The 26,869-nt window shown below is 44.0% G+C and overlaps 1 long non-coding RNA gene across 2 annotated transcripts; it reads left to right on the top strand.

Annotated features, from left to right (window-relative positions):
- The first annotated feature begins 1,859 nt into the window (after positions 1–1,859).
- Positions 1,860–26,018, top strand: LOC124236868 (uncharacterized). 2 transcript variants are annotated; one of them, XR_006887863.1, is made up of 4 exons: positions 1,860–1,934; positions 15,773–15,893; positions 17,131–17,237; positions 25,594–26,018. It is a non-coding gene; the product is annotated as an uncharacterized LOC124236868 (long non-coding RNA). The 2 variants fall into 2 exon arrangements; XR_006887862.1 differs by lacking the exon at positions 25,594–26,018 and adding an exon at positions 19,498–19,909.
- Positions 26,019–26,869: the final 851 nt, after the last annotated feature.

The raw sequence follows: 26,869 nt of genomic DNA, 5'->3' as shown, positions 1-26,869 counted from the left end.
CTTTTCAAATGGGTATATGATGGTCTGATTAAACTGCTGTGGTAAAAGACCTTTTCTTAAAAAATTTCCAATCATTGCAAACCAGTACTGTTCGAAAGTGCAGTGAATTCCTAGAAGATGAGGAAGAAAAAAAGACAAAGTATTAATAGGAAAAAATGAAATTAAAAAAAGGACATGTAAAATGCAAGTCCCATTTTATATTGTTAGATTCCAATTATCCAATTGCTAACACACTTTGTGAATATGTGCTCTCGATTTCTGTGCTTATCTGGCTGTGTCCAGTAACAGTTTGCAGACCTACCCTGCTTGGTCTTTGACCCACACTTTGAGTAGCATTGATCAAGTTCACTCATTTCTCCTCTTTTTGAGGAAGTCCATTCGTTTTCTCATTCCTTCTCTGAATAAACATTAAGGACCTGTTATAGGTGAGGCATATAGGTTGATCCCAACTTTCTTGGGATTGCTGTGACACCATGATTATGTGTTATTATTACATACTTAAATTTCAATAGTCATGTAATACATCAATGTGTTGTGATATTCACCATAGTAGCACTGAAGAGAAAATTTGTTCCAGACCTAGTCTGGGAGAGACCTTTCTGTGTGTGATGTAACTCAAAACCTCCTTCTGGGAAGAAAATCGGTGCCCCTGATAAAATGCCTGTGCAATTTTCTGATGTATTGTAACGGGATTAAGACTTGTTCTGGGAAACCAGTCATCCTCGCCGTCCCCTTCCCCTACCCCCAGGTGACTCTTAGACAGCAGTCTAGTTGACCTTTAACCAGATGTTCATTTCTTTCTGTGTCTAGTCTAATAATGATTATCCGGCCATTCTTGTCAAGTGTAAATCTTTGAAATGTTCTCCTAGAGGCCCCTTCCCTTGAAGAAAGGCCACAATTCAGTTTGACACATGATCATATGTAAAGAGGAAGGAGGAGATATTTCTCATGGGTTGGTGGAGTGGGTGCAAGCCAGGGACCCTGAGCAAGCTTTTATAATATTTCTGAGTCTCAGTTTTTCAATCTATGAAATGGAGAGAGTAATACCTCAGGAGGTGGTTGGGAGAATTATGAGAGGTATTGAGTGGAAAGGGCTTGGTACATAATAAGTGCACCTTAGTGTTCACCATTATTGTGATGACGACTATGGACTTCTGGTCTTCCTGAAGTAAAAAGCCCTATAGTATCAGGTTACTACTGAAATGGGGGGCCAACCAGCTTTAACTATGCTCAGTTAGTTGTCTGTTAGCAAAAGTAGTTAGTCAATATATAACTAAAACCCACCCTATAAATAACATCTCTGATGGTTGGGTCACCATGGTAACAGGCTGGGTGCTTAAGTTGTTTTTCAGGAACTGAGAGTTGACTCCTTGTCCAATTCAGGCTGGTGAAGACCACCGACTCATCACCTGGGTCTTTGTGAATGCCTGATAGGTGACTGTCTGACGTCGGAGAGCCCAAAACTCCAGCTTCAGATCATGCTATCACCTTCATTTCGTGAATGTGCATCCTATGAAGAGCCATGAAGCCCTAGTACACTTGCACAGATCATTAATTACCTCACTTCTCCTTACCTCTGATCATCTATCCTCACACTTCAGACCACCTTGCCCCTAAATATCCCTAATCCCCATTTTTTGGGGAGGCAGATTTGAGATTTCTTCTCCCACCTCCTCACTTGGCTGCCTTGTGAATAAACTCTTTCTCTGCTGCAAACTCGTTGTCTCAGTGATTGGCATCTCACAAGGCAGGCAAAATGGACCAGTGCTACTGGTTCAGTAACACTACTTGGCTCCAAATCAAGCTCTGGGCCTTAGCTTACTCTCGCAGGAATGAGACTAGAAGGAGCAGACCCATCACAGGACTCAGGAAAGGGGCTCTCCGTGGTAGCAGGAGCCCAGTCCCTCAGGGGAAGTAGGGGGCTGCCTGAAGCGGTAAGTCAGCCGGGCTTGCATGTAGGGTAATGCTCGCATTTCCCACACTTTGAAAGCTCCTCCTAAGGCAGAGGGGAGGGAATTAAACTAGAATGAGCTTGGGGCTCATTCTGGCTGAAAGACTCACACCGGAGCCTGAGCCACAGCAGGTGTGTGATCTGGAACCCCACCAAGCCTGTTCACCCCACAGCTGTGGGCGAAGGCAGAGCTGTCCTGCGGTTTTGTGCTGTGGCTGTTGCTCAGGTACCGCTTATGGGCTGTCCCTTTTCACAGCTTTTCTCTTAGCTCGAGATTTGGGCTGAGTCGGGGAGGGAAGCTGCTGTATTCTGTCTGGGTCTGTTTTCTTTCTGCTCTTGGTAGAAGAAGTACACTTGTCAGGTAGTGGGTAATTTTTCTTCTTCAACCTCCATCTGCTTTTTCTGAGAAAGTGAAGTCCATACATAAGAGGTTCTGGGAGAGACGTGAGGGGGAGATGGAGGAGCAGAGTGAAGGGAGAGGGAGGAGGGGAGATGGGAGTCTGGCCAGTGCTCCCAGCCCATATTGTGTTGTGGAGACTTACAAACTGACAATTCTCTGCCATGGTCCTCTGTGGTAAAGGGAAGAGGAGGAGTCAGGAGAAGAGAAAGAGCAGAGAGTTAGGCAGGTGGCACAGTGCTGCTCGCCTGCAGGGTGCCTTTGTGAGAATTAGAAAATGGCGCCTGCTCTGGGTGCACATGGTCTCATGCCAGCCCTCACAGAGCTCTGCACGCACAGCACAGGCTGGGTTTCGGTCTCTACTGTCTTATCTGCTTAGAGGCTTGTTCAGTGAACAGCCTGCACAACTGTGACCAGCAGGCCTGACTAGGAGAAGACCGGTCCCAAATGCTGTGGAAGATGAGGGCTCACAAAGGAACTGAGATAAGTGAAGAGGTAAAACCTTCCCTTAGTTATGGCTATAATGTCTGGTGGGTGTAAAGGTATGGTCCATTTCCAGAAGGAAAGCCTCATTACTAGGCCGTCACCTTACTCGTCGAGTGCAGCTCTTGACTTTCTCCATCAAGGCATCGCTCAAACCTTGCATAATCTAGTTCACCCCTCCTCTTCCACCAAAATTGGACTCTGTCCCTGTTCGTCAGGAAGAGGCTCCCTGGACTTTAGAGTGAAATTTCTGCCCCCAGCCTTTCTGCTGATAATGCTCACTTCCTCTTTCTGGAAAGCTCTGGTGCCTTATTCTGCTGAAAGAAGCTTTTTGTTTTTTTCTCTTACCTAATGACACTTCTTTTAGAGAAAAGGAGAAAAGAAGATAAGAGGGTAAATGAATATGAGAGTGGAGAAAATCATGCCTAGTCACACACAATTTTTTGCCTTAATTCATTGTTTTTCCATGGAGAGAGTATCTAAAGATTTCATCAGATTCTCAAAAGAGTCCATGACCCTGATATTTCAAGAACCACCACTGTAAAATAATTCATGAAATCCAAACAAAGAGGGCAGAGAAAGTTCAGGGAGGGTTTATTAAATTTATTTTGTCCCACTGTCTGATTTTCAGCAGATTATCTAATTTCTTTTAGACCATGGGCATGAACATTGCTGCTTATTTTCCTGCCTGGCTTGGATGGCCCCCAGATTTACGTTATTCTAATCACCAGCTAGCAGGTTTCCCGTTCTTCAGCCCCTCACCCTCCATTATGTCACCAGAGTTGCAATCCTAAAACGTGTCTTTCATCATATCTCACTAAACTCCAAGCAGCTCATTGCAGTTAAGCTCCTCCATCATCTGGCCCACTCAACCTTTCTGACCTTATCTTGTTCTGTTCTCTAGCCAACCCTCCATGCCAGCCAGGCTGGTCAACGTACCGCCCACCACGTGGGCATCATGACCATCTGCCTCCAGGTCATCGCTCATAATCTAGGCCCTTGTCGCCCCTTTCCCCTTGATTTCCCAGAACCTTCCATCATTTAAGGCCAGCTCTTTGAAGTGGGGCACCCAGCTTCTGTGTTCTCACAGCACCGCATTTTCCCCATCACGAACCCCGTGACGGTGTGCTGGAACTCTTTCCTGCCCTGTCTGTCTCTCCCACTGGTCAGTGAATTTCTTCCAGACAGGGCCTGTGTCTGACAATGTACCGAACATTGCCTGGAACTGAGTCTGTGCTTGGTAAATGTTTGTTGGATAACTGAAGGCTTCTCTGGCCATTGTAGTACAGACCCACCTCGGGGATGTAGGTCCCCAAACTTCCATTGTATTTATTGTTTCTATCAGTGACTGGCGATCAGAATTACTGGGAGAGTTCTTATAAAATACAAATTCTTAGGGTTCTATCTCAGCTCTACTGAATTAGAATCAAGAGAGGTAGGGCCCAGAATCTGTATTTTTAAAATCCACAGGTGATTCTGATAATCTAGTTTGCTTTATATCTGCAGTTCTCAAATTTTTTGGTCTTGGACCACTTCACGCTCTCAAAAATCATTGAAAAACCTAAAGAGTTTTGTTGATGTGAGTTGTAGCTACTAATATTAACCAAATTAAAATTACAATGGATAAATGACAAAATATTTATATATTCATTCATTTAAAGTCACAATAATAAATCCCTTAAATGTTAACATAAATAGCACCTTCTTAAACAAAAAATAACTATATTTTCCTAAACAAAAAATTTGAATGAGAAGAGTACCATTGTTTTGTAGTTTTGCAAATTGCTTTAATGTCTAAACACATAGGTGATGGCTGGATCTTGTATCTGCTTCTGCATTCAATCTGGTGCCATTTGCAATTTGTAGTTCCGGATGCAATAGATGAAGAAAATTCAGTTTCACGCATATGTGTCGTTAGAACAAAGAGAAATATCTTAATAGCCTTTTCAGATCATTGTGGATGTTTTTCTTTGATAGTACTCCAAAAATCGATACGTTGTAGTTTCTTAAAGGTTAGTTACAATATGGAATCTAAACTGTATCAATGAATTCTGCACCTGTAGAGAATGAGTGAAATAGACAAGTAAGCCCTTAGTATTATTATGAAATTAGTTTTGACTTCATGGTCCCCTGAAAGAGTCTTGGAGAGCCCCAGGGGTTCCTGCACCACACTTTGAGGAGCACTGTTATATTCCACAACATTCAGTACTTATATCTTGTTCTCAGATTGTTGTATTTTCATTTATTCAACAAATATTTGTTGAGTGCTATGTGCCAGGTAGTGTTCTAGGCATTGGGATCCTGAATGTAACTGACCTCTCGACCAAATGATATTGAAGACAGAGGTCCCGATTTCAGAGTTGCCTCTTGACAATCCAGTTTCTGAGTTGCTGTGAGGCCATTTGGCACCTTTGTGTAAATTAGAAAAAGTCACTTCCTCTGAAGAGACACGTCTCATGGGCACACACCCCTGCAAGCGGGTGGACATAAGATTGCATCTCATGGGCACACGCCTCTCCTTCAGGTGGACGTAGCCCTGCACTGGACACAGGGTTTGGTGAGAGGAACATGGGCAGAATTGCAGCCACCACTCCCTCGTTGGCTGAGCACTTTTATGCAGTGAACAGCTCATGCAACTGCTGGTGTTAGCCTTTCATGTTTTATGTTTCTCTTGTTCTCTAAGCTGGTAAGCCTCAGTGGCAGAATCCGAACCTAGACAGTGGGGCTCCAGAAGATTCCAGTAAGTCTGTGACCTTAAACCACTAAATTACGCAATTCCTGATGCACAGTAGACTCTCATCCTCATAGGTGTAGCAGATTTCTGTTAACAGAATTATATAGACTTGATAAATTTGGCACCTCCTAAAGACAATAAAAAAGCTAAGTTGAGAAGAATCCAACTTATTTCACGGAGGGACCTATACACAGTTATCTTAAGCACAAATATATATTCAACAGCCACTAAGCATGCCGGTCCACTTTGGCGTTAACTACCAAACCTTTGTCACCAGGGCACTGATGAACCTGTCAGCCAAGTGAAATCATTATCTGGGCACTGACCCTGTCTTCAACTGTGTCAAACGCTAGTGATGTTCAAGTGGAAGAGCACGGAGAATTGTCCCTTGGATTTGTTAATGTAGTAGTGACCTTCTCAAGAGCAGCCTCATCTGAAAGGTGTTGGCAAAGCCTTGATGGCAGTGTGTTCCAGAGAGAATTTTCCATTTGAATCAAGTGAAAGGTTAAAGATTGGGGCCTTCATTAGCTGTATCTCTAGCTCTTTATTTCGTTTAGTTATATTTTATTCCTTTGCTCCTGCTTGAATCTGTGCAAAGGTTGGAGATGCTGTTCTGCAGACGCCTCGGCTGCAGTTGCCTTCGCATGACGGGGACCCGCTCTCTGCAGCGGAGTGATGAGACTACTGGAGTATGAGCTGAGAACAGCTAGGCTCCAGAGGGAGTCTCTCACCGTTTAACCAAAGGTCACCCCTGCAGCCCTTCCTGTACCTGCCTGCAGAGATGTGAGAAAGCAGGCAGCCCAGCAAGTACAGACAGCTTGACAATGACCTAGGGCCCAAGGATGTGGTTGGTGGGGGCTGGGGGAGGGACAGACACAAGAAGGGAGGGGGGGCAGGTGAATTTTTCAGAGCTTCCAAGAACAATCTGAACAGAAGTTAAAGCTCTGAAGAAGGGGCCAGGAGAAAACCAAATGGGACCTGGCAGAATCAGGCTTGGACTGGAGCTGTGTGTGGTCTTACCATGACCCTCTGCTCTCCCAGCTACAGTGTCTTCAGTTATGAAAGGAGGCAACTGGCCTCTATGACCGTGAAGGTCCCTTATGGTGCTCTGAGCTGATCTCACATGACTGTAAGTTCCATGGGTTGAGAGCAATTTTTGTGTGTGTGTGTGAGGAAGATTGGCCCCGAGCTAACACCTGTGTCAATCTTCCTCTATTTTATGTGGGATGCCGTCACAACATGGCTTGATGAGCAGTGCCATGTCTGCACCTGGAATCCAAGCCTGTGAACCCCTGGCTGCCAAAGTGGAGCACGTGAACCTAACTGCTATGCCACCAAGCTGGCCCATGAGAGCAATTTTTAAAAAATTTTTTTTGTTTTACTTCCTGACAAATAGGAAAGATTGTTTCAGAAATGAAGTTTATTTTGGAGCCCCATACAAAGAATAATAACATGAAACTGTCTTTCCATTCCTCTTTTAATATGTCTCTGCCAGGCTTTTTGAATATTTAACGTGCTTTCCTGTGACATTTTAGAAATTTTCATTAAGGGCATATGGTTTAAAGCTTAAAAGCCAGGTTTTAGCATCAGATGGATCTGAATTGAAGTTCTTTCATGGCCATTTGTTAGCTGTGTGACCAAAGGCAAATTAGGCAGCGCCTCTGAACCCCTGTTGTCTCAAACATAAATTGGGGATAATACAAATACCTTTCTCATGGGTTTCTGTGGGGATTAAGTGAGAAAAATGAGTGTTAAGAGCCTGGCATGCGGTCTGGCACATAGTATGAACTCACTAGCTGCTCTCACCACCACCACCACCACCTGTGAAGTAGGAAAGGCCAAAGAGAATCAACCCATATTGCAGATAGAGAAACCAGAATCCATATTTGACTGGCCAGAAACAGCAAGAGAATCGAGTTGCACCCGCTCGTCAATTAAGCTGTCTTTATTTATTAGCTTCCTTCCCCCATTGTGAACGTAAACCACAAAAGCATCTAAACCCTGCTTTGGAAGAGTGTTGGAGTGGATGGAGGGGCTTCGCCTCAGTGGGAGCATCCAGGAGGAGGGAGAGCTTCCTTTCCACGTGCAACCAGAGGCGGCCATGCCGAAAGCTGAGTGTGACGGTGACACACTGGGTGTGAATGTTCCAGCGAACAACTTGGAACCAGGGAGAAGAGGGATGACGCTGTTCCAACTGGGTGGCTGACCGCAGCACCCTGCTCTCATGGCAGAGTAATCGGCGAGGACGCAACCTTTGTCTGATTCCCCTGATATAGTCTGACCTGGAGCTGGGAGGGTTGGAATTTTGTTTCCTTCTGTTTGGTTTTTAACGACAAAGAGGGATGAATGTGGGTTTGGGAGTGGGGGAAAGATCCTGAGCGTAAGCGTTCAAATGGCAGGTTTTAAGAGAACAAAATTTTTTGCTTATATAATAGCTTGTTCTTATGTCTACCAATAAAACATATCAATACTCAATTAAATTTATTGATAAATACTGATAAAATAATATATAGGGATTCACTTTGAGTAATGGCCTACAAATACTTACTTTTTATGATAGTGTACTATAATGATCTACATTTTCCAAGTTTTAAAATTGCAGTATGCTTGTCAATAATTTTATTAGAATCTTATAAACTTGGGATGGCAACTATTTATATTATCCAATATTCTCTTTCAGTCATTTTCATTGTGTAGTTATATTTTTGTAGACTTGCAATTATTGTGTATATACTATTTTGTGTATATATTTTTTCACTTAATATTATTTTCTGAACAAATTTCCATATTTTCCCATGGTGATATGTATTTTATGGCTAAATATTTCATTGTATGAGTGGATGCTATAAATATTTAAATATTTTTGCATTTATATTATTTCTCTGTGTATCTTCAGAAGTTGTTTATACCTTAATCAGAAGGTATAAATATTCTATAATTCTTGTGCAAGTTACTTAACATTTAGCAAATTGACATGGTTTTGGCCACTATCAGTTCTTAGGATATTTCTAAAATAATAGTCTCCTTTAAAGTTAGCTTTGATTGATAATAACTTACTAGCATAATGTAAATATTAGAAATAATTCTTACAGGGCAAAGGGACTCAAGTAGCTTTACTGAACGCCTATCGGGGGCAGTTTGCATGTGTCTAGATACTATGCATGGATTCAGTTAGTAAATGGCAAATCTGGGGTTTAGACTCTGGCAATTTAGCTCCAGGGTTTATGCACTAAACCATTATGCTGTTCTGCTAAACCTAACTCAATGCTTAAATAATTTTCTGAGGCATGTGTATTTCACTCCATTTATGGAGAAAACTGAGGCTGAGCGGCTTTAAATCAAGAGCTCAAACTGAGGTACATACAAGGACTTGGAGTAGGAAGATATTTTTTCCCTCCGCTGTCTCATTTTGCTTAGAATATATAGCTCTCTCCATCTCTATGGATAGTCATGGTTCCAAGAAGTATTTAAGTCTGCACTTACCCCTATGATGAGAAAACAACAGCTCAAGAATGATAATGTCAACTGTCACTCAGCTACTGTGTCAGAGAGACGAGGTCAGGGGGACAGTGGCAGGAACAGTGGGGAGCTGCAAAATTCATGCCTCATCTCAAGGGGCTGCTCATTCCAGCCAAGTATTGCCATGAGTGACAGCAGGTGCAACATGGCCAAGCGTATCAAGCAGCTATTGCTATGTAACAAACTACCCCAGAACTCAGTGGCTTCAAGCAATAAGCATTTATTATTGTCCACAATCCATGGATCAGGTGGATAGTTCTTCTAGTCTGGCTGGATTCACTTAGGCATGTGTGGTCAGCTGGTGGGTTAGCCGTGGGTTGGCTTTGCTGATCTTGGCTGGCTCTTCCACATGTCTTAGGCCTTGGCTGGGACAACTGAGACAGCTTGTCTTTGTTCAATATGGTCTCTCATCCTCCAGCAGGCTAGCTCCAGCTTGTTCACCTGGAGTCTTGCCAGTTTTCCAAGAAAGAGAGAAGAAGTATATATACAAGCCCTCTTAGGTCCAGGCTCAGAACTGGCACACTGTCATTTCTGTTATATTCTATTAGCCAAGACAGGTCACAAGGCTGATTCATAGATAAAGGGTGAGGATATAGATTTCTACCCTTTATGGGAAGAACTGTAAAGTGACATTGCAAAATGTGTGGACGAAGGTGGGGGAGGGTAAAGAATTGAGGCCGTTTTTGCTATCAATCTACCATATGAAGCTTCCAAGGTTTCAGGAGATGCCGGAAATCCAGATCTTTATGTGAAATCTCTTGAGTTTTAAGTATTGTCAACTTATTTACAATCTTTTAAGACAAGGTTGGGCCAACACTCTGCGGGCCAAATAGATCATGTCTGAGCTGGATGTAGTTTGTGAGTCCTCTGTTTGCAATCTCTGTAATTAATTTGCTCACATTTCCACAGTAATTGGCCAAGAAGGAGATTTAACCCTAGGACTATTTAGGTTCCACGTCCATATTCATTCAGCAAACATTTGCATGCCTTCCAAATACAAGGCTTTGACAAAGATAAATAAATAAAGCACAATCCCTTCCCTCAAGGGGCTTCTGGTCATAGTTGGGAGACAATGTGTAAACAAACATTTCATTTGTGTGAATAATGCTACAGATGTTTGCCAGTGGGGGAACACATCTTTCTCATTCCTGATGCTGCCTTCCTGGGAAGGGAGCTTGATTAGTCCAACTCTGGTCTCTCTCTCTGTGCCCTTTTATGTACTCCACACCCTGGAGGTGGAGTGACTGATCACTCTGGTAGACTGGGGAAAACAACTGGGTATGTTTAGCTCAGTTCTCTCTGTTTTCCCTCGGGGCTAGGAATAGCCAAGGAGAGCGTGTGTTCTCCTCTGATCCTTCATGGGGAAAGTCCTTCCAGAGCAAATTCCTCCACCCTGGCCTCTCTCCACCCCCTGCCCCTGGTGAGCGCTGAGAATGGGTGAGAAATCCACATCATTCTGGGGCCCAGGAAGCATGCTCATTTAGTTCTCACACTAAGCCATGTCTTTCTATTTAGCATTATCAGTAACAAAGGTGACATGTTGGCTTCAGGCTTTCTCTTCTGTTTTGTTTCTTAACTTGCTGAGAACCTGGATAGGGAAGAGAAATGTTACTGACTGAGGGACAGCCTCCGAGGCCTCAGCGGTGCTGTGGTTATGATTGGAGTATGCATACTCTATAGGTCTATGGGCAGACGCATAGGCTTATATACACATATGCACACGTACAGACACGGCACCGTGAGGGTCCTGGCTGCTCGTACCCGTCACCATGCTGCCTCCCAGTCCTCAGCCTTGAGTTCGCGTGTACCTAGGTGGGGATGTAAGTCTTACAATCAAGCAAAGGAAACAGAAATGCTCTTAACCCAAATAAAAGCAGGCATTGAAAATGTGGAGCAGCACTTCCTATCACGTTGCAAAACTGCTCTTGGTCTTTTGACACATCCTTTTCCTTTTCAGAGTCTTTCTAGCCATCATCTGCTCTGATCCCACTCTAGCCTCTGTTCTCATGTGGCACGACCCGTACTTTCTTAAGCTAAGGGCCTACGTTTCCCAGGAGAAAATGGGTTTGATTTCAAAGGACTCTTTAAGCTGAACCCTAGGTTTCAGAGTTTCATGAGTTTATTTACCAAAAGGGTGCTGAGCACCCACTGTGTGGAGAGCGCTGCGCTGGGCGCTGGAGAAACAATGGGACGCGGAGCTGCATGCCTCTCCTCAGGGAGCTGCCATCTGGGAGGGAAATACGAAGCAAAAAGAGGGAAGTGAGTGCCCTGATTATGCTGGGGCCCAGGGCCCAGGAAGGCTTTAGGTGCTGGGGTCCTTCGTAAGAGGCTGAGAAACAAACTCAACAAGTGGTCCCCTCATTTCTTCTGGCAAGGTTCTTATTTCATAGTGTTATTTTTTCCTGGTAGAGCTCAAGGTCTGTTGTGTTGTGAAGACAGCTTGAGGGGAACCACCCACCTCTAAGTGTATTTTCCATCTGTCAAACGTGAATGGCAGAGTGGCAGGTTGTGCAGGTTGGGGAAGCCCATCTTCCTTACGAGCCACAGCTAGAAGCTCACCCACTCGCTCTCTTTAATTCTCTTTGCTTTTCCTCCCTCCTATGTGCTGCAGCCAAGATGAGTAGGAATTTAGTCCAATGGAAGGAATTTTATTTCTCTCTAGCAGTTTGGCAAGAGACACTTGAGAGGAAAGCCACATCAGAAAAGGAGGCTGCTGCCACCACTGGGTCTCTGCAGTGGGTATGAGTCATTCCCGTGTTTCCATGAGGCACCTATAGCAAGATTAGGGGCAGTTAATATTTTCCATTTACAAAGGTATCTGTGATCATTTTATGGTAATGTGTAAGAGTCCCCATGACACAACATTACCCATGTCACCTCATGTTGACAAATCAATTCTGGACCTAAAGTAAACTTTGGTTTAATCACTGCTGCAATGATCTAGACCCATTCTTTGACCAGGGGACAATATCTGGGAAAATAAAAGCCATGGAGTCAGATGTCCTGAGCTTAAAACCCTGAGTGATCGCAGACAAGTTATTGTATCAGTTTCCTGTCCTATAAGACAATTTTTTATTGGATGAGATAATGTCTACACCTCATAATGTAATTAAGTCTAAAGGAAGTAATGCATTTAGCACAGGGTTGGGCCATATGGAGACTCAGTAAAAAGTTCACCTCTGTCATTTCTGGGGCCTCCTCAGTCTTGCTGGTGATAGCGAAATAAAAGGGGTGGGAAGATGCACCACTTGGCCTAATGTAAGTTGCCCACCGTGCACCGAATGCACTTTGCCCCCAGGGTGTTGGAATGTTTCCCAATCCAGTAAGGTTTTAGTGAAGTGGATGAAGCCCTCACACAAACCAGGGTACAGAGCTACTGATGTTTTTTCTCATCCTGGAGGGAGCAAGTGGAGGCAGGGCTCCTACTGCCCCCACATACCTCGATGAAGCCTGAAGAACCTGTACTCCAAATACTTTAGGCCAAAGTGCCAACTAGAAGGAGATCCCAAGAGGCATCTTGAGAGGAAGGCTCTGAGGTCAAGTTGTTGGACAGATGGCAAAAGGAAGAGAAAACCAAGAGTGAGGGAGAAAATAGAGAAGGTTTGACCCAACTCTCCCCTCTTCCTGATTCTCCCTCTTTGTCTCGTCTCCTTGAAACTAGACAGGAGACACTTCCTGGCTGAGTTGGGCTATTTTAGGAAAGTGAATACAGCACACATGTGACCTCTCATTTAGACCCTTAACAACTTTGGGAGAGAAACTTCTCTAGGAAGGGAGACAGACCCAAGAGTACACAGAAGTGCTCACCGGAGCTTCTGCTGTCACCAAAGGAGGAGCAGTCCCTAGTGGGCTGGCGGGCCGCCCTGCCGCGGGATGCTTTTAGCACCTCAGGGTGCTATGAGAGGATGGAACCAGCGCTTAGAATGGAACGCCTCTCCTCCTTAAACTGATTTAGGCCAATTTTCACTGTTAGACTCTTTAATAAAAGCCCTGGGTTGCCATGGTTATGCTGGTTTTAACAGGAAATTAGGGCTAAGTGGCTTCCCTTAGGGCCCTGCAGCTTTTAGCTGCTGCGTTTGGATGTTTAATTTCTCCTCCTGGGAGATGCTGCTCTGCAAAGGGGAAAGGATCATAGACAGGTGTGTCGTGAGAGCCGCTGGGGAGGTGGATGAATTTGATTTGAAAGAATTTATGCTGTATTTATCTATCTTATCCAGATAAGAGGTAGAAAGGGTGGTCGTCCAGTGAAAGGGCTTGGAGTCAATGGCTTCATCTGAACCCCAGCTTTGTCATGTATGTCACCTATGTGACCTTAGGAAAACGACTTAACCAACATGTCGCAGAAATGGAGACCCTAACAGTATGCACTTCACAGGACAACAGTATGCATTCATAGGGTAAAATGAGATGCTGCATGACCCCTGGGAAGCTCCCAAGGTGTGTTGGTTCACCAGGTCCTTTTGCTCACATTGTCTCAAGGCCTTCCAGCATAAGCCCTCGGTGTTGGTGTCAACGCCATCCTAATTTTCAAGAAAAGGGAACTGAAGAAGCTCAAGGTCTTCCTTTGCTGGCCTGTAAGGTTGACGTGTGCCTGCTTCTCTGACTTATCTCCCTTCTCTGCCAAGCCCAGGCCTGCCTCTTACTGTCCTCTCTGCGACGCTCTTGCCTGGCTTTTCATGAGACCAGCTCCTCTCTTCCTTCGCGTTTCAGCTGAGGTCACCTCCTTGGGATTTTTTTTCCAATCATGCTAATCAACCACCCTAGTTACTAGTTAACCTCTACCATTTTATTTATTTTCTTTAAATAACTCATTATAATCTGAAACTATTTTGTTCATTGTCTTTAAACAGCTCATCACCATCTGAAGTTATTGTGTTTATCATCAGGCCCCTCCCAACCAGAACATCAGCTCCTGTGTTTCCTCCTGTATTCTTCTGATTTAACCTAATTCTGGGGACCCTGTAGAGTCTGTGGGTAGAATTTGGGCTCTATGAATTTGGACAGAAAAAAATGACGTCTTTATTTTCACTAACCCCTAACTGAAATTGAGCGTTTCCTTCATCAACAACAAACCACAGTCTTACGAACCGCACTTGAGACTGTCACACACAACCGTTTTACAGATGTCTTGAAATATCATTTACACTGATCACGAATATGAACTTACAGGATTTTTTAGACCCACTGCTAGATCTTGTTATTTAAGGCAATAATAAAGAAACATATATCTTACTATATCACAATTTAAAAATATTTTGGTAACTATTTCAATGCATTTGGCTTCTTTTAATTAGCTATATTTATTTTATGCATTCAAGGCAGCTCGACCCGTAGCAGTCCTCTTCTCCATCTTCAAAGCCAGCCATGGTGGGTCGAGTCCCTCTCATGTTTCACATCTCTCCTACCTCTTTTCCATCTTATCTCTCTGGCTAACTCTTCTGCCTTCCTTCCTCTTCCTCTTTTAAGGGCCCATGTGATTATGTTGGACTCACCTGGATAATCCAGGATGATCTCCCTGTAGGGATAATCTCCCCATATTAAAGTCCTTAATTCTGTTTGTAAAGTCTTTTTTGCCATATATCATAGCATAATTCACTGGTCCCAGGGGTTAGAGCATGTCCGTCTTGTCGGGGGGCATTGTTCTGCCTACCGTACCAGTGTTCACTGCAATAGTCTTTTCAACTCTGTTTGTAATGTGCTGGGAAAGAGAGGGGGTACAATACCATCTCCCGTGTCTAACCACAGGCTTGCGTTAAGGCTCCAGTGAAATAACTAAACAATGATACAAAGTGATATTTAAATAAAATTCATCACCCTAAAAAAAAAAGTATTAGCCTGAGAAAGGGGGCCATAGGTTTCACCAGACTGCCAATATAGCTCATGGCACAAAAAAGGCTGTTTATCCCTGTGGCCTAGAACATTGCATAGCATATAGTAGGAGCTTGATACGAATGTTTTTGAATGAACGAGTTAGTTAGATGAAGGGAAGTGGAGAAGGAAACAGTGTCCTGTGCAGAGGAAACGGCACTCAAAGGCTGGGAGCTCTGTTCTAGAAACAGAAAAACCGTGTAGTGTGGTTTGAGCTTCGAGAGCTGGGGGAGTGTTATAAGCTGACGCTGACACAGTAGGCTGGTTGAACTTCATCCTGGGGCAGCGGGAAGCCAACGAGAGCATCATGCAGGGACAGGAATAATTATGTTTGCGTTTTAAAAAATCCCTATGGCTGCCGAAAGGAGAGGAAAATGAAGAAAGCCAGTGTGGACGTCAATTAAGAGGCTACTGTGGGTGGTTTGAAGCAGGCTGGTGGGAGTGGAGGGAGGAAGAAGTGGATGGATTTCAGAGCAATTTCGGAGATGAAATAGACACCACCTGGGGACTGATTAGAAGTCGGGGTTGAGGGAAAACAGGAAGTTCAGAACTGCTGTGGCTTTCCTGCCCCAGTTCCTGGGTGACGGTGGGTGGTTCAGTGAGGGGGGGAACACAGTGGGAAGGAGGAGGGACGTCGAGGGGCAGGCTCCAGGGCACCTGAAACTGCAGGTGAAAGTGTTCTTATTTTGTTCTCACTCTGGCTTTGCTAAAATGCCGTGGAACTCAAATGATGGGTTGAGTCCCAGTTTTATTCCTAGTTCTGCCACTTCTTGGCTACCTCAGGCACCTTTCTCAATTCTCTTCTTTCTCACGCAAACAGCGGAGCTACTAAACTGAGTCCTGCACACCTCAAATGCTGGCGGACACCCTTCTCCCACCCACTTTCCTCAGGTCAAGTGAGAAACATTTGAGCCTATGACTTTGCCAAAGGAGTCTCAAAGGTAATGATTTTACTCTAAGATTTGAATAATAAGTTAGGGTCTCATATTAATTTTATGATGAAATTAATGATGATGATTATTAATAATGAAAGCTAATCTGTATTGATCCCTCATCATAGAGCACTTTGCTGAGCGCTTTGCATCCATTATTCCTTTTAATTCTCTATGATCACACTATGAGGTAGACATTATTACTGTACCCAATTTACAGATAAGGAAACTGGGGGTGGGGATGCCCTGTGGCATAGCGGTTAAGTTCTCTGCACTCTGCTTCAGCAGTCTGGGTTTGCGGGTTCCAATCCTGGGCGCAGATCTACACCACTGGTCAGCTATGCTGTGGTGGCCATCCACATATAAAGTGGAGGAAGATTGACACAGATGTTAGCTCAGGGCTAATCTTCCTCAAGCAAAGAAAAAAAAAGAGGAAAATTGGCAACAGATGTTACCTCAGGGCTAATCTCCCTCAGGAAAAAAAATAAAAGGAAACTGAGGCTTAGGTTTTAAGTAACTTCCCTGAAGTTTCAAAGTTGTAGGTGGTAGAAACTGGAATGCATGCATTCTGACTCTGGAGTTTCTACTCTCCATCACTACATATTCCCGCCTTCTGGGATTAATTGCTGTTTTGGTCCAGATGTTCATTGGAGTTATCCTGACCCCTACCACCTAGATTGAATGGATCACCCCTCCATTCTGTATTCTGTGCAAAGTCCAGCTATCCCTGAGATTTCTGTAAATTCAGGAGAGCTCACATTGCCATGGTAATCTTTGGCTCAGAGCTCCTGCTTCTGTGGAATGATTTCGGTTTATGGATCATCCAGCATGTGTTCGCTTGCTTGTCTTTGCTTTTTCGGACCAGCTATGCGACCTGGTTACTCTCCTTGATTTCTACCAAGCCTCTTACTCACAGAGGGCTTTACGTTTCTAAGACATTTTGCCAAAAGTCAAAAGATGGAAGGTTTACAACATAGAAAAATGCACATTAAAAACACTGTATAATAGTTATCTCCATGTTCCAAAAGGCTCCCAGGGATTTTGACAGTGTATTAGTTAAGATTTAGGCTAAGCTGCTGAAACAGGATCCTCTCCTCAGCCTCCCCACCCCCCACCAAATACTGCTGTGGCTTTATCTGTCTCTCCCAGTCCAGAGGTGAACAGTCCAGGCTGAGTGGCAGCTTTGCTCCCCACTGTCACTCGAACCACACAGCTCCTTCAATCTTGTTACTTTGCCATTCCCTAGGAATGACTGTCCTCATCTCCAAAGTCAAAGCTGGGTCAAACCACACCCACAAATAGCCCATTTGAAGAGGAGAAGAGGAGGGAATGGAAACTACGATTTTCTTCTAAGTAAGTAGTTGCATGCACCACTTCCATTCTCATTCCATTGGCAAGAATGTAGTCATGTGATCACGCTGCTTCCGAGGAGCCTGGGAAATGTAGTCTCTAACAGGGCGGTCATGTGCCCAGCTGGAACTCTATTACTGTGCAAGAAGGGAGAACAGGGTTTTAGAGACAACTGGAGGTCTCTGCTTCGGCCAACCTGGGTTCCAGCCTCTTGCCCTTTGCTTAATCTTGCTCTTTCTCTTTGTTCTCTCTTTCCACTCTCCTTTAATCTCAGCTCTCTCCCTCTGCCTCCCCCGCCCCATTCTTATTTATTTCTAAAACAGAACAGTTTACCCATCTCTCATTTCCCCCTCACCACTTCTCCCATGTCTCAGGGTCTCACTTTCCATCCCAAATGACCTATAAAGCTGTTGTCTTAAACAAAGATATTTTATATTCAAATCGGGAGTTGGCGCTAGCTGTTAAGATATTTTTTCCTACCCTGGTACATGGTAAAAGTAAAACAAGGCATCATCGTAAGACACTTTTCCCAAACACGCTGAGTTGAGATTCAAAGAAACCCGTTGGTGTGCAATGTAAACATTCCAAATCCTCAGTGACTTAACAAACCCTCGAGAAACACAGGCTGTTCATCGCTTAAAATGAAACAATTTCACACTACAGCAGAGCGTAAAATCTCTACTTCCAAGAAAAAGTTTCAGAAGGGGCAGCTGTTACTCTTACTACTTGAAAAGTAAACCGATCTTCGTGAGAGAGTTCTACACTCTTCTTCCCCATCTTCCTAGGGGCCACCTACTCTCAGTTCAGCCAAACCGCACAAGCATTTAAAGTTTCTGCTAGGACGAGTATACGTCATGTCTGATTGCGTTTTATTGGGCAAAGCAAGTTATGCGGACCAGCCCCAAATCAACAGAGCAGGAATCTACCCTTCTCCCATGGGGAGACTACAAGCCACAAGGCAAAGGATGTGGATTTACAATCCTATTAGGGGGAGGGAGTAGATACGGTGCACAATAATCAATTTATCAGTCATGAGAGGTAGGATGGGGAATGGAGATCCAGCCCAGGGCACAGAGAACTCTGAATGTTAGACCATGTCATTGGGGCTTTATTGGAAAGCTACAGCGAATCACTGAAGATTCTGAGCAGGCAGGCATGACCTACTCCACCTTCTGAACTCGCCATTGTGCCAGGAAGTGTGGTGAAGTTAAATTAATAAATTGTTACAAATCAACATTTTATTCTTGCCTTTATCTGGACAAGGGTGTAACTGGACAATGGGGTAAGCCACTGTATTTGTCATGGTTCTCCAGAGAGACAGAACCAATAGGAGATATATATATCTATCGATATATATAGATACATCAATATCGATATCAATGTATATCGATATAGATATATTGATAGATATATGTAGATGTGTATATATACACACATGTACATATATATATACACACATAGAGAGAGAGAGATTTTAAGGAATTGGCTCATGCAATTGCAGAGGCTGGCAAGTCCAAGATCTGTGGCAGAGGCTGGTAGGCTGGAGACCCAGGGAAGAGTGGCAGATTGCAGGCAGAGTTCCCTCTTCCTCAGGGAAGTCAGTCTTTTTTCTCTAAGGCCTTCAACTGATTGTATGAGGCCCATCACATTATGGAGTGTAATCTGTTTTACTCAAATCCACTGATTTAAATGTCATTCTTATCTAAAAAATACCTTCACAACAACATCCAGACCAGTGTTTGACCAAATGTCTGGGTACCCCTAGATGTTGGCCTGACCAAGTTGACACATAAAATTAACCACCACAGCCACATACCTCTTTGTTCTTACCTTTAAAATAGGTATTGATGCAACTGGGCTGTTGGGATTACATGGGTAAATGGCTGTGGAAAAACGGTGGTATGAATGATGGACTGCGGGATTGCTGAAGGGGCTGACATCCCCCTCAGGCAGCCAGGCCTCCCTTTATGAATCCTCTAGAGGAGAACTGTCTTCTGAGAAGTTGTATTAGTGAAGTGTTCCAGCAACCCACCCTCTCCTTGCGCGGCCTCTGCCCTCAAGCCTTTATGACCTTCCCCCTAGAGTAAGGCACTTCCTTTTTATGCTGCCACTCTCTTCCCCAAAGCACCAATCTGAGCACACACTCCTCAGATGAAACTCCCTCAGTGTTGCCCCACTGCATTCCTACAAAGGCTGAGTACTTTAGGCCACCCAGGACCTGGCTGCTCCAGCAAAGTCACCCTCTTTGTCCTCTGTGCTGCAGGATCTCCAGTCCTACCCCCTGCCCCACTTGGAGCCTTGGGCCTTGTGAGGACATGCCTCATGGGCCACCTCTGGGGAGAGGTATCCACTACAGGCCCTACACAGCCAATCTAATTTTATCTACGGAGTTCCCACATACGACTTTTTCTTTGAAGACCGGATTCTGTGAGTGTTTGGGGGGTTAGCTGTTGAAGAGCATTCATTTGGTAATACCCACCTGCTCATATTTTACTGTGTATACCGTGTCATCTCACACTTCAGTCCCTTTGTTTATGCTGTTCCTGCCTCTGGGAATGCCCATCTCTCCATGCCTGGAATTGACGCTTCCCCTGCTATGGACAGAATGTTTGTGTTTCCTCAAAATTCATATTTTGGAGCCATAATCCCCTATGTGATGGTATTTGGAAGTGGGGCCTTTGGGAAGTAATTAGGTTTAGATGAGGCCATGAGGATGAAGCCCCCATGATGGGATTAGTGCCCTTATAAGAAGAGGAAGAGACCAGAGCACACTCTCTCTCCACCACGTGAGGATACAGCAAGAAGGCAGAGTATGCAAGCCAGGAGGAAGGGCTCTCACCAGACGCTGAATCTGCTGGCACCTTCATCTTGGACTTTCCAGTTTCCGGAACTATAAGAAATGTCTATTGTTTAAATCCCCTGCCTTTGGTATTTTGCATGGCAGCTCAAGCTGACTAAGACACTCCTCAAGAATTCAAGAAACTCACTTCCAAGAAGCTAATTTGAACTCCGGGGTGGGCTGACGCGCTTTGTCTGTGTTTCCATTGAAACCTGTGCATTTACCTTTGTTAGTATTTACTGTATTAAATTGAAAGATTACTTGTTTATGTGTATACCTTTCCCATTAGGCAGTAAACTTTTGAAAATAGGGATTCTTTCTTTATTCTCTAAGCACCTGATGTTGTTGGAGCTCAAAAGAATGTGTGTGTGTGTGTGTGTGTGTGTGTGTGTGTGTGTGTGAGAGAGAGAGAGAGAGAGAGAGAGAGAGAGAGACATGAATGGAACTGGTCCTCTGGAAAAGGCCCCTATCTTCCCATGTCCACCTTGAGCCCCACACCTCCAAGAAGCCCACCATGACTGCCGCAGTCCTCAGTGATCTCCATCTAACCATCTAATGAAACTCTATGGCATCTTGAATCTGTACCACATGGCTGAGCATGAATTCATTCTCCATCCTCATTTCCTTGAATCTCAAAGTCTCACCCATTAAGTCAATTTAAGAAAATTGAAACACTGAAAAATAAATTTATAAACATTAAAAATGTTATCCATAATTCTATTATCTTTGCAGTAACCACCTCCATTTTTAAGTTTTTTAATAGTTTCTACTGAAATGATGTTTTTAAAAAATTAGTGAAAGAAATACAGGTTCATTATAGGATGTTTTAAAAATATAAAAGAGTAGAAAGGAGAAAATGAAAACCATCCATAATCCTATCACCCAGAGAGAACCACAGTAACTGTTTGGTGAAACTTCTTCCATTCTCTTTTCTATGTGTGTGTGTATATGTATGAATTACTATAACAACTAATATTCATTGAGCATTGTCTATTCTAGTGTTTTTAGTCTAAGCTCATTTACTTTTCAGTCCTATGAAGAAAGTATTATTATTTCTATTTTGGAGACAAAAAACCTGAGACAGAGAGAGGTTAAGTAATTCGTTCAAGACACACAATAGGTGAGACAGTGGGGCGCTGTGTGTATGTGTATGTATGTATTAACGTTTACAGATACCTATTATTTTGTAGCTGCCGAGGGTTGGAAGTTTGACATCCACAAGCGTTGACCACAAGGTTAGCTCCTAGAAAACTCCTGGCAGTTGGCTGCTGGCTTGCAGACAACCTCTACATCGTTACTTCACAGCTTGACATGCTGGTGCTGCCTGGGGATCAAAGCTCTGCTTGTCTTTTGGCTCCAGTCCTGCTTCAAAGAGGACTTCAGGGGTCAATTCATTCTAAAGCTTCCCTGCTTCTGGTGGCTTAGGGAGCTAAAGAATGCTTCTCAGGTTTATTCCAAGGAAAGGCTATCTATGCTTTTCCTTCAGGAGAACACATAAAGTGACTCATATTTCCAGTTCTTATTACAGAGTTATTTTTAAATAAATGGATAAAAATGATTACTGTGGATCATAAAAATATTTGATAAATACCTAACAAAAAGGAGTTATTATGAGGGCTGGCCTGGTGGCTTAGTGGTTAAGTTTGTGTGCTCTGCTTCGGTGGCCTGGGGTTCACAGTTTTATATACTGGGCGTGAACCTACACACGGCTCATCAAGTCATGCCATGGTGGAGTCCCCCATACAAAATAGAGGAAGATTGGCACAGGTTTTAGCTCAGGGCCAATCTTGCTCAACCAAAAAATTAAATAAATAATTATTATGTGTCATGAAAAAACTACTAAATTAATAGTTTCTAAGAAACAAAAATCAGTGTAACATAAAGCTCATGGTAGCTACCAGTGACCTGTAGGCAGAGCTTTGTGAAATACATTGCAGTGTTCTAGTTATTTACTGCGCTATACCAAACCACTCCAAATTTAGCAGGTTAACACAACAGTCGTGTGTTATTGACTGGGCTCGGGAGGCGCTGCTCACTTGGAGTCTCTCATGAGGTCACAGTCAGATGGTGGCTGGGGCTCGCGTCGTCTCAAAGGCCGTCTGTTCTCTGGGACTCCAACTGGACTGAGGACTGGAACTCCTATCCTTGGCCTCTGCATTGTCACTTGGGCGTCCTCATACCACGGCAGCCGAGTTTGGAGAACAAGCATCCTGAGATCCAGGCTAAAACACCTTTTATAACCCAGCCTCGGAAATCACACAGTGTCACTGAGTCCAGCCCAAGTTCAAGGTTAAAAGAATGAGACTCCACCTTTGATGTGAGAAGTGTCCAAGAATTCACAGATGTGTTTTAAAACCATCAGATGTAGAAATTCTGTAAACGTCATGGTTCTCATCAAAGAAGGGTCATTCCTCAGTTCACTCCTTGCAGTGGGCTCATTCTCGGCAATGTCCGGGGTCACGCAGAGATCTTCAGCACGCTTGGGCTTGTTCTCAGAGGCCCCCATATTGGGTACATTAGCTTTTATGACAAACAGCTCTATGATGCCATCTATCTCTTGCATTTTGTCACTGCCTTTACGAATCCTTGATGGCTCTGAAAGTGCTTTGTGGGGCTTGCCATGATCCCCTGCGTGATGCTCCAAGAGGAAGAGGCTGTATGAGGTGGCAGGATGAGTTTGTCTCTGTCTCGTGGGCTTCCCCTCCCTAGATCAGCTGCATGGGGTGACCGAGGTAAAATGGAAAGTTCTGCTTAGGTCAACAGTGGGTAGTAACTGGGAAGAGGACAGCCATTAGAGAAGTAAACAGGAAGTGGATTAATTCTTTGGGCAATGATTATGTTGCTAATAATACTCAGCATCTATTGAGCTCTTCCTGTATGCTTGGCACCATGCAAAGCATGTTACCCGCACTACCTCATTTAACTACTCTTCTTACCAGCCTTAAACGATCGGCATTATTTTTATCCTCACTTTACAGATAAGAAAACAGTGGTCAGAGTGGTCAAGTGACTTGCCCAAAGTCACACAGCTACTAGTAGATAGAGCCTGGATTTGAACTGAAGTATGTCTGACTCAAAAGGCAGCATAGCGGTTATGAATTTGACCACTGGGGTCAGACAGCTTGGGCTTGAATCCTCGCTCTGGGTGATCTTTGACAATTAATCCCTTTGTGTTTCAATTTTCTCACTGGCAGATATATATAGAGAGATAGATAGGTATCTATCTATCTCTCTATATATATCTTTATCTATCTATCTATCATCTATCTATCTATCTATATCTTAGCATAGGGGTTTTAGCATTAAATGGGACGAAGCATTTGAGGTCTTTAACACTCAACAAATGTTGATCATTCCTCCTCCTGCTCTACTACTTGTGTCTGGTAGGATGGTGGTTTATTCAAAAGGATAATATGCTAAAGATCCAGAAATCTAAGGAAGTACAGAATGAGGAATCTGCCATAGACCCACTGTCAGACCTCAGCCTTCAGCCACTCGCTTTAGTTTCTAGTGACTCTGTGTTCCCATCTGTGAAGTGGGCACAAGACTGGGATTTTGTGATGAATGGGATTTTGTGACAACGAATGGAGGACCTGAAACACTTCTCACTATGGCAACCGAGTCCTTTCTCTATCTCCAGGTCCAACTAAATTTGCCGACCACTTACCAAACCAAATACAAATGATACCTGATGGAAGTCGATTCAGGAACTCAGAGACAGAAAGGAGGGTTAGTGACAAGCCCTCTCCACCTCCTTGCTGGGTTCCCAGCACTGTCCGGCTCACAGAGTGGCCAGATGCTGGTCTCTTCTTCTTTTTTCTTTTAAAGATTGGCTACCTGAGCTAACATCTGTTGCCAATCTTCTTTTTTATTTTCTTTCCTTCTTCTTCTCCCCAAAGCCCCCTGGTACATAGTTGTATATTCTGGTTGTGCTATGTGGGACGTTGCCTCAGCGCTACCTGGTGAGTGGTGCCATGTCCGCGCCCAGGATCCGAACCGGCGAAACCCTCGACCGCCAAAGCGGAGCACATGAACTTAACCACTCGGCCACGGGGCTGGCCCCTGGTCTCTTCTTTTGGGTTAAACCTTGCACAGTGGGAGATGATTTCCTGAAATGTGTTCACACTGCAAGAAAGCCGTGCTGTCTGTTGCAGCAGGATTTCATTCCTCGTCTCAATGAGTAACAAGGAGGCTGAGGCTGGAAAGTGCCTGATGCAGAGCCCAGCAGGGGGTATGGCCTATCCCTGACCATCAATGCTGCTCAGCTGTGGATCAGTGCTGTCTTCTGAACCCAAAGAGGCTGGGAGTTTTCTACACAGGCCCCACGTTGTCGATGTGTGTGGTTCAGCCCCCTCCCAGGCAGGCAGATTTGTGAATGTGCTGAACTCCAGTGCACTAGGCAGCCTAACCACAGAGCCGTGTTTTGTTTCTCTACCGGATACACCTGCCCCCAAAGCAGGGTTCACTCTGCTGAAGGCTCTGGTGTGTTTTACTTTTGAAAGATTGCACCCTCCAGATAAACCAGAGGGTACACTTGTGTGCACTGAGAACCTGTGAGGCTGAAAAGTGATAAAATGGATTTCCTTTTCTTTGGGGGGCAAGGGACAATTGTATAGAATTGTTTTTCTATCCAACGACATTCTCCGCTTTCACATCAGTCCGCATTTCCCAGAGCGTACCACCCAAGAGGGACACGCGGGCGCAGCACTGAAGAGCACGAGCCACAGACTGAGAAAGTTAGTCCCTTTTCAGTTTTTTTCAATCTTTCTGGTTTTGTCAAGTAAAAAAAAAAATCTTCATTTGAAGCTCGTACTTCTTTAACATCTAACACTTGCTAATCTTCCTTTCAAAACAAAACACAAGGAATGCAGACCTCTGATTTGGAGTCTTCAGTTATATATAGTGTCTACTTAAATGTTGTCTAGATAAAGTTCAATAACAATGTTTTGTTTTAATTGTGATTCTTTTGGGGATTATCTTTAATTTATGGCAAGGGATAGCAGTTTGCTATTTATTTCAGAACTACTGTTTCTTTTTAAAATGACTATATTCAAGTTTTAAAAACTAGTTAATTTAAAGAAAAACATTAAGTAAAGAGCTGTACAGGTGCTATTCATAAGGAATATAAGTCACGAAGGTCGTATGTGGCGATGTTTGGATGTGGTAGAAATGGGGAAGGCAGGACGCAAACATCTGACGTAGAAGCAACCGCGCTTTGGAGTCAGTCAAACTCGGGTTTGAATCACTGTCTGCCCCTGTTGGATGCATAACCGTGAGCAAGTGATTTAACCCAGTTCCACGTCTCTAACATCAGAAGAAAGGCAGTTCACTACCCGCCTTAGAATTTTTGTGAAGACAATGCCTGTAAGGCCGTAACGCATGGTCCTGGAACATACTCAATAAAGTTAGCCATGATTATTACTACTATTGCCAGGGGACTCTGCTTGGATGAGCATAGTGCCTGGCACATAGCACACCATGAAGTGTAACTGCTCCTATGATTCCTGTCGTTTTCATTAGCGTCATCCGTTAGTTGGCGTCTACCCGTGGCGGATACAGGAGGAGGGAGCAGGAGAAAGCGGCGAGAGAAGTTCTGACACCTCTGAGAGGAAGGAGGCCTGGGCCAGAGGAGTCGCAGACCGCAGTACAGTTACAAGAAAGGTTTGGCCAGACCGCTGAGGAGCCCTGGAGCCAAAGTCAACCACTGGAGAAGTCCCCCTTCCGTGCTAAGTCATTGCTTGGGAGCAGCTCGTGGGGAGTGTGGCCTTCGTATGAACACAGTGGCGGATCCTGAAGGACAGCATCTCGGGTGACAATCAGTTATACTCCCCACAGCAGGAGATCCGAGTTGCGTATTTCGTGGCTGTCACGCGTATCATTTCCATCCTACATGTGAAAAACAGATCCTGAGGGTTTCCTCCAATTCGTTTCTCTGGTTAACTAACTACCTGTCACTGCAACCCAGAGAGAGAGAGAGTAAAATTATCTCACACCTGAAAGTGAAATATCATATTTTAAGGATAAAAGAAAATCATGGGAAAATCATGAGTACGCCATGATCTTCTTGCTTCGATGCCCAATTAACAAGCCAAAGAATTATTTACTCTAAAGAGTTTGTCTTGATCACAACTCCTTACTAAACCTATTTGCCTTTTAGCTCTAATTTTGGATTTCAAAAATTTAGCACTTTAAGCAGACAGTCAAGCACAGTTGACACTTCATGCAAATCAAATCTAACACAGGGCCCCAAATACCAGCGCACAGATATTTTTGGCCCATACAGTGTTTAAAACAATTTTTTTGAGCCAACATTTTAAAATTGAGAGGTATCATATTTTCTAAAAATGTTGATTTTTGGCTTCTTTTGAAAATCAGCTGATCTAGAACATTGAGCCTGAATTTCTGCATGACGTTATTATCAAGGGTGAAAGTGGCTGCCCCTCAAAGTGGGGCTCTCCCGTTTACTCCACCTGTAGGCTCCACCACCCACATAAAACATGCATATGTCCTATAGCCAGCAGGCTCACTGATTCATAGTCCTGTCTGGCCCTTTGTGCAGAGTGCTAACTGTCCCCCAACATTACACTGTATCCTTCTTCTGTAGTAATGGTTCAGCTGGACTCGTGATAGCCCATCTGGGACTACATTTCCCAGCCTCCCTTCTGAGTGTGGTCATGTGACTAACTTCCGGCCAATGGTATGAAAGTGGAATTGATGTTTGGAATTTCCAGACTGCTTTTAAAGGAAAGCAAGATGCCCTCTCTTGCTCATTTTCTTCTTCTTGCCAGATGGAATG

The sequence above is a fragment of the Equus quagga genome, chromosome 3, assembly GCF_021613505.1.
Source record: "Equus quagga isolate Etosha38 chromosome 3, UCLA_HA_Equagga_1.0, whole genome shotgun sequence".
NCBI classification, from domain to species: Eukaryota; Metazoa; Chordata; class Mammalia; order Perissodactyla; family Equidae; genus Equus; species Equus quagga.
This window is presented reverse-complemented; position numbering and strand designations above follow the sequence as displayed.